Here is an 8,922-nt window from a genome sequence, read left to right on the forward strand (position 1 = left end):
CACAAACTTAAGGAGATGAACCCAAGCTAGCTGCTGGCTGGGCTGTATACAGTAAGATGACTGTTCAGCAAAAGGCTACAGATGTCTTTATACCAGAGACCTTTAATAGCCACCAGACTACGCAGTAGACAACTTCCCCTTTAGATTGGCTAGTAACAATTTAAGAGACTGAACCGTGCATTTTTCTCTGCCTGGCTTCATCTGCTGTATGGCACTTTTAGAGCGCTGCATATGACAAACCTTCCAGGAATCCCAAACGCAAATGGAAGCTCCACTGAATCATTTTAAGCAGCTGAAGAACACCATCAGCGAGGCCACACAACTGTGTGGAATGTGATGGATTTCCAGGAATAGGATTGTTTCCCGGAGATTGTGTAAAATACAAGCAGAACCAGGGAACAAAGGTAACGCCGATGGTCTCTGCACTACGAGGCTATTTTAGTTTGTGAGAAGAAGAATGAAGAAAGCATACTTTACCAGGCTAACAGGAAGCCTTTATGTCAAAAGCAAACCATGAAATAAAACAGTACAAACTGATCTCAGCATAAGATGTTAGCTGTCCGTGACTTTATCTTATGAAATCAAATCCATTTTTAGCTTGAACTCACTGCTAATGGAAGTGTTAAGAGCTCTACGTAAATGCTTCCATCCAGCAATAATAAAGGAGTAACTGGTGGTCATTAGATACAAGGACAGAGGCAATAATTCTATATAAACAGGTTAACTCTGCCGTTCTGAAAGGAAAGAACAGTGCATCTGGGGGAGCAAAAGCAAGAGGAGACATCCATTCAGGTTCATGAAGAAATCCATTCTGCTGCCTTGATTCATGCTGACTAGAAACTACTCTGAAGCAGCGGAGAAGCAGAGCACTGTCAAAGCAAAGTACCACACAGCACGAGCAGGAGTGTGGCCTCTGGATATAATGAATGCAAACCTCCCAGTTAAAGCCTTCTGCTCTCTTCCTTCAGGGAACCTCTGCTCCAACATGCCGGAGGAAATCTTACTTTTAAATAAGGTCAGTCTCAGAGGTGCAAATCTAGTATGTTTTCAACCCTGGAAATATTTGCTTCTCAGCTTTATCAAGCACAGCTCAGGTCCTGAAACTGACTACTGGTGAGTAAAGATTGCAGCTTCTAATAAGAAATCAAGTATCAAATCCAGGTGACTTCATGCTTACTGCACAGTGCTTGCATACTGCAATTTCTGATGGTCTTTTCACCGTATACAAAGATGCCTGTTTTTCTGTTGTTACTTTCTGGTCCAGCACAGAGAGAAGCAGGAATATGAAAACCCACTTACATGAGTCCAAGGATATGCAACCAGTTACAGACAGCTTATTGATGTTTAAGCAGCAAACAGAGACATGATACTACAGTTACTTTTCATATCTATGTATTGCAAAGAACAGCCTGTGTCCACACAGCTAAACTCCCTTATTGCCACCACCGGGGCTAAAATCAAACTGCCAGCTGGCCTTTGCCAACCAGAGCCATGCTTGCACGCTGTTGGGAAGGATGCTGACTGGGCCAGAGCTGTGCTGTGGACAACATTACAACTTGCAGTATGGATACAGCAGATGCGAGTGCTTTGGCTTCCGCCCCAGGCCTATTTAGCTTACCCATGCACACACACGTAGCCTACACAGCTGCAGAAATATTTGCAGACATAGGAGGGAGCGGAAAAAGGGCAGCAGGGCTACCTCCCTCTGCTGTACCATCAGTTTGTGCCAGCTCGAACTATTCAGGGAATTTCAGCTGCAACAACACCATATGACAGCTAAACAGCCCTCCCCAGACTCGCATTCAGAAGAAACACAGGTGTCAGTCTACTAAAGGTGATGCACCAGAAAACAGGAACTGAACATTTCCCACCAGCACCTACGCTTTTGCCATCGCATCCACAGCATCTCTCTGGCATGGACTTCAGTCTCCTCATTGCTGTGGGACTCCCCCCATGCAAGGCACCACCATGCAAAGATCCTGAGCTAGTCCAGACGAGCTGGAAGCACTGCCTGGCACAGCCCAGGGCACAGCTTGTAGCCCAGAAGCAGCAGAGGCGCATTAGCTAAGAATGAGAAAACAGGACACAGCACCCTGGTTAGGACGGAGGGCAGTTTGCATTCCCTCTCCTGGCCAGTCTCTTGACTGCAATTAGGAAAACAACTCCTGTAAGAAAAAAAGTGTTTGTAAAGTACTGTTTTTGTTCTTTTCCTTCCAGTGTAAGAAATACCAGCTTAAGTTCCATAAATTTGTCAGGAACACCACACTTTTACGAAAAAACAGGAACACAGTAAATTATGAGCAACTTTACAATAAAAGGAACAACAACAAAAACCCTGCCTAGGTAAGGCCTTGAAAATTCCACTCAGGGCCACTCAGGCAACCTCATTCTTTGCCTTTGTAGGCAGGTCAACCCTCCCTTCTTCTCCCTCACCTTCAGTGTTCCTCTTAGACCTACCAGGGAAAGTTATAAGCCAAAAGCAGTTTTTGTACACAGAGATGCACACTTGAAACTCTGATCCATGTTCTCCCTAAAAATGTTGCATTCTTCTACCTCTTCCAGAATTTATTAGATGTGGAGTAGATGATTCAGACCAGAGAATACTGCATTCATAACAGATAAGAGTTTCTGCAGATTTCTTAGGATGAAGACTATTTATTTCATTTCCACAGGAAATCAGGTAACAAAAAAGCATTAAAATAATGTGATTTGCGTCATCCCCTTAATAAATACTGAATGCACTAGTTGATTTCAAACAAATGCAACAAAAGAATAGAAATCTCAAACCGATTTCCTTTGAGTTGCATGAAAATATGCATCTGGATATGTAGGGGACAAAGATCCTGCAAGTCCTCCAGCCAAGAAAAAGCCTGCAAGATGAGAACACAGCAGAAAATCTGGAAGAGGGAGGTCACTTTTAAATACTCTAACTACGAGGAAATCTTCAGGGACACTGATCTGTAGGCTAGGCTTCTTTCCTTCCGCTGTTTGTTAAATGATGCAGTTCTGGGCTCTTCCTCCCTCATTTCAATTTTCTTAACTTCATCCAGCTATGGAGCAGTTAGTCAGAGACTTCAGAAAGAGCCTGCATGCTTTTCCAAGCTAGAAACAGTAAAAAAAAAAGTCTCAAAGAAGGAATGCAAAGATAACACTTCTGCATCTGGAAAATTTTTGGGATCCCCAGGAGTTCTTATGATGCTACATTGTGCTGAAAGGAATCCCTGGCTACACGTATTAGCTAGGAGACCCCACAAATCTGACACACAGCAATGGCCTCAGAAAAAGTTTTCTTCGCTGCTCTGCCCTATTGGCTTTATCACTGTTCCAAAGCACTCACCAAAAGCAACCTCAGGCTCAAACGAGCAGCCTTCAGCTTCCCCCACCCCTCCTTGCTCCTGGTATCCTTAAAAAGCCCACACTGTAAGAAATGACTATCTCCTGTCTTTACGCCTTCTCTCCTCTTAACCTCGAGCAGTGGCAGAATCAGTAACATCCTGTCATGAACATCTAACATATAGAAGCATGGACTGCTACAAGACATTGTCCTTTGATTGTGTGTGAGTTAGTGCTCTATTAGGAGATGATAATGTTGACCTCTAGTGACTAGTCTGGGGATACCTGGTGACACGATTACAGCAAAATGTTTCTGCGAACAGCTAGCCAAAAATTTCACTGAAGCTGGCACAGAAGAAAAGTCATCCTCCTCATGCAGATGAGTAATTGCACATCCCTTTGATGGAACAGAAACCCCCAGCTGAAACAATGAGCCCAGAAAAGCTGCTACATAGTATAAATTATGCATGCACAGATATATTTGAATACAGAACAATGGTGCACAGATGCCTTCAGCTGTACAATGGCTGCAACCATGAGAGAAAAATGCACTCAATGAGAGGACTAGACAAAGCAGTCCCCAGAGACAGACACTGTGGTATAGTTTTAGAAGAATATCAGCGGGTGAGGAGTCAGCTAAGGAAGAGACCTGACATGAAACTGGTGGATTAATCCATTTTCCAAAACACAGAAATGAAGCAGGAGGAGGTAACTGTGACTTCCTGTAAAAAGCAAGACAGCAAGGGAACGCTTCTGTTTCTTCTATCTCTTACCTGAAGTAACCTATTAGATGCAACATTTTTCCAGATTATTACTAACAGAAAGTAGTTAGACATAAATACTGGACATCAGCAATGTATGCACTTGTTTTTTCAGCCTCATCCATTCTGCATAACAGGACTACTTAATTACGTTTGAAAAATCACGTACAGTATGTTATGCTGCACATTCATAATAAATATTAAGAAGTACAGAACACAGATTTCTTTGGAAGTTACTCAGATCTTAGCCACAGTTTCAAAATAACAAGTACTCTATTTTCCTACTACTTCTGAAGACATGAAGGAAAACACTCTTCTCAGGAAAGCCATTCCAAGCATACCAAAAAACCAGCAGATTTTCAGGAAAAAGTTAAAGAAAGAGTATAGGGAAGGAAAAGACACTCCAAACTAATGACACAGCAAAGTGGCATACCGACTGTCCAACAAAAGGAAACAGGTGAGTAGAGCATGCTTACCAGTAACAATTCTGACATGGACTTGAAGTAGGGAGAAAATCTAGTTCCTCCTGAATTAAAGGTAGCTGTTTCTCAATGGAAAATCACTTTTCCCATTTTTTGGAGAACTTATACAACTTTTCTTGTAGAGCTTAACATCCATCTTAATATCACTGTTTACTTGCTTGCACTAATTAACTCCAAACTGGGTGAAGACACCCTGCTAGCCAGCAAAAAGTAAACTAAAATGCACATTTTGCCACTCAAATACGTAAGATTATTTTTTGTGTGCTATTTGGGTATTGTGTTTGCTTTGCACACAGTGGTTAACTGGCAGCGTGAAGACGAACTGGTACTGCCGTGCCCCATAAATGTTCCATTCTCAGTTTTCATGGCTTTGCTCTATAATGCAGCAACTTGAAGACTGGGGTGCGTTTACATCCAAACTTCAGAAAGATTAAATTATAATTTGCATCTGCTTCAATTATTTGCATTGAATTTACTAAAATATTTTTAAACTGTCTTTTCAAAGAGATCGTCCATGCCTGGAAGCATCTTACTGTACCAATGCAGTCACGTGATAGTGCCGACAGAGGGAGACAAAGAGCAAGCTATGCCTCAGGCTGCATAAAGCACGGGTAGGACCGAAGTTTTAAAATGAAATGCCTCATACAGCATTTAAATATCATTTAAAAACAAAATTAAACTGTCATTTAAGTAGGGGATTTAAAAAAGAAACAAATGAAAAACAAAATGCTAACAAGCAAGAGCACAAAGTAAATATTCTCTGCAAATACTTGTTTTAATTTTCTGGGTATAACTGATTACTTTCGAACCCTTACCTAGTAGCTTAATTTTCAAATTTTAACAAATAGTCATGCACACATACCTTATATGTTTGTGCAATATTTGTAAATAACTGCAATCCTTTTGTTAGGGTTCCTCAAGGTATATTCTCTCTCAGCTGGTTACGTTCTCAGCACATGTAGCATTTGGGAGGGAAAGGCAAAGACATCACTTAGCATATCCAAATGCATCGGGTCACTAGCTGTGCAGGATGCGCATCCCACGCTTCACTGGCAATCCAATCCAATACCAGCATGTACAGCTCATGCTAACCTTCTCTGATTTTTTAGCATATTACTTTGGCTGAGAAAGAATTAAAGTAAATGTTACTTCCTTCCCACTGACCTATGGACTTGGGCAGTGTTAAATAAAGAAGCTACTGGTTTAATCTTATGAAGATGGCAAAAATAAAGCCATTAGCTAAATGAATGCTAAGAATGCAAACTGAGAAATGTTCACATCGGGAGGGACTCAGCCCTTTAACCAAAGCTTTCCCCTCCAAACAGAATTCCCCTCTACCCACCCCCACTATTCTTTGCCAGTTCGGTTCCTTCAGTGTGTACCAGGGACAACTTCCAGAGAAGTACCGGGTTTGCCTCCCAGTCTGGTTGTTTTTTACTCAATGTTCCATACTCGGAGTCAACGCTACTTAGGTCACAGTTCTACCTACAAACAATCAAAACTCACATGAACTGGCACAGCCACCAGAATAATCAGCACTACTGTGCCCCTCCCAGCTCCTTCTCTTGTGCAGCACAAGCGTGAATGTAAGCAACGGCTGGACTCAGAAGCCACGGTGATTAGCATCTCCCTGCCCTTGGCACAGAAACCAGATCACTGTTTACCTAGACACAAGGGAGATGACTTTCACTGACATCTAGAAGCTGTAAGGGATTCCTTTGTCCTATGCAATTATAACTACCACTAAAACTCACTCAAGAGTGGGCTGTTACAGAGAAAAGGCAGGGTTGAAATCAACTTGCACACAGGTTTTCCCTAAATAGAGAATTCTGAAAAATTCAAAAGGGATATTGCAACTTGAAGGAACTCAAAGCCTTATTGAACATACTAGACTCCTGCAGCACAACTTGTTTTCCTTTAAAGAAAAGGCGACAGCTTTTTCCAGGGAAGGAAGATCCCTGAAACTTGACTTGTCCTATCCTCTAGTTCCATTTTCTTGAGTCTGCAAGGTACCAGAGCAATACTCCAAGTGAAGCAAATGACTGAGATCTTGTCTGATTAAGCCTGAAGTTTTAAAAGACAGCTTGTCATGCACTATTTGCTGTTTCATTGCTGACTTGAGTACACTCAGTTCCTGTGCTTTTTCTTCTTCCCCATCTGCCCATTGCTCCAGCTTCTCACTGACAGTTGTGCATTTCCAACACACACATCTTTGATATATTAAGAACTAAGTGAGAGCAGCATAAAACATGCAGAGTTTTTCATCAAAATATCTGAAGTACCACTTATTAATTTTTATTTGTGAGCTTAACTTAAAAGCCTCCATTTTTAACATACATAATGTAACTGTATTGTAACCTAGAGAAACTAGAAGCTTGATAGAGAATTTCAGATTCCTTTGCTATGGCACACAGTGCTTTGCTTATACTCTTGATAGATCTATGTGAACGAGCAGAAAACCATTCCTTCTTCATAAACTACTAGAATTATTAAATCCAGAAAAATACACAGCTATACCTAAAACTCAGTAAATTTGGAACTGAGTTTGTACCTAAAGTATATCAAAGTTTCCTCTGAACCAATGCAGGGAAGAATGTTATCAGTTAAGACCAGTTAGTTGATTTATTTCTCAAGCTAGCAAAACCACACACACTTGGCATGAAAACAGATTTAAAACAAATAAGATTCATATGTCCTTGCCTTTGACATTGTTGCTTGTTTCTAACCATTTTTTAAAAGAGATAACTGTTCCCCATTTCCTTTTCATGCATGTGTTACGATTTATCCCCACAGAACAGACAGAAAACAAATCATTGTTTTACAAGCTCCTTTTATCAAGGCATCTTTGAGAATAACAAGGGTTATTTGAAGTAGTATGAATACCCTGAACTCCCACTGACTTCGGGTAGGAGTCAAGCTCATTCACATGAGCAGTTACTCAAAAACTCAGCACCTTACAGAGTAAATCCCTGCATAGCCATCAAGTTACTTCATGTGCTTTCTGTAACAAGACAGGCTGCTTTGAATAAAAACAGGCTGTCTCTCTTGCCAGCCAGAATAAGGAACTGATTCAGGAGTAGAAGCATCTTGCTTTACAACCGACTATCACAGGTTGCACACCTTGATCGGTCTGATTGGCTTCCCCTCATTTTCGTAAAGTTTTAGGCAACCATTGCGGCTGAGGTAATTGAGCATGTGTCATCCAATAGGATTATTTCAAGACGTGCTATTTATAAATTCTTGATAAGTTTTAAGTATCTTTTATGCTTATACTTTCCACTTCATTAGTATCTTACTTTAAGATCTTACTAAGATAAAAGAACATATTCAGTACATTACCGTCTCCTAGACACGCTTAATACTAGATCCAGATTCAATGTGAGCCCCTGTAGCCAGATACGTGTGTGCATTATAGCTCACCCACAGAAGGCATTGTCATTTGGTTGTAAGAAAGTACTACAAGGAGCAGCAGCAAAGCATGATTACTTTGCAAGCAAGTGCAAAGCTGCACCCTAAGCAACCATCACAATGGGAGGTTTTGATCCTTATCCCATTTTCCTATTGACTTTGGTGCCTGTCAGACTGTAGCAAGATAATTCAGCTTGTTAAAACAGCAGAAAACTAGCAAAATAATTAATGTTTTGCTGCTACTGAGACCGCAGTGAGTTTGCAGTGACTGGCATTTCTACAGACCTCCACTACAGACAGCTTTCATCCTTGCACACTTTTCAAATACTAATCCTGTTAGTTGCTTTACAAAGTATTTTGACAAGAGCATTTGTTCTGCAATGGTCAGATATGCAAGTATGAGCGGAAAAGACAAAGGAAGTTTTAGCTGCTGCTTCGCGAAGAGCAGCACACTGTGGTACGAAATATAATAAAAATAGATTGAAAGTTATTAGAGGTTGGACAAAGAACAGATATATTCACTTAAGTGGAGGAACATAAGGAAGCCACAAGACAGAATTGTAACAGCTCAGTTACTAAACACACTAAACTGAGTTAGTGCCTAAGCCCTTTCAGAGGCCAGTCCAGCCCTGGAGTGGGCTGCTGCTGCCCCCTCCATCACCTACGCGTCCTGGCAGCAGAGGACAGGGCCAAAATCTTTGTGTAACGCCAGGACGGCGCCTTCTCCAGACACAGGAATTCCAGCGACATTGCCATGTCCTACAAGCGCACAGTGCTGTAGTATTACTGCTTGATGCTTCCTATCAGTCAACTACAATCCCTCCTCTGTTGCCAGTCCACGTTAGCTGCCAATTCCATCGTGACAGCAAGTAAGCTGCAGTCTCTGCATCTCAATTGAAATTCGCCGAGATGCACAAGCTACTGCCAACAGCCTCCAC

The sequence above is a fragment of the Anser cygnoides genome, chromosome 8, assembly GCF_040182565.1.
Source record: "Anser cygnoides isolate HZ-2024a breed goose chromosome 8, Taihu_goose_T2T_genome, whole genome shotgun sequence".
Lineage (NCBI taxonomy): Eukaryota > Metazoa > Chordata > Aves > Anseriformes > Anatidae > Anser > Anser cygnoides.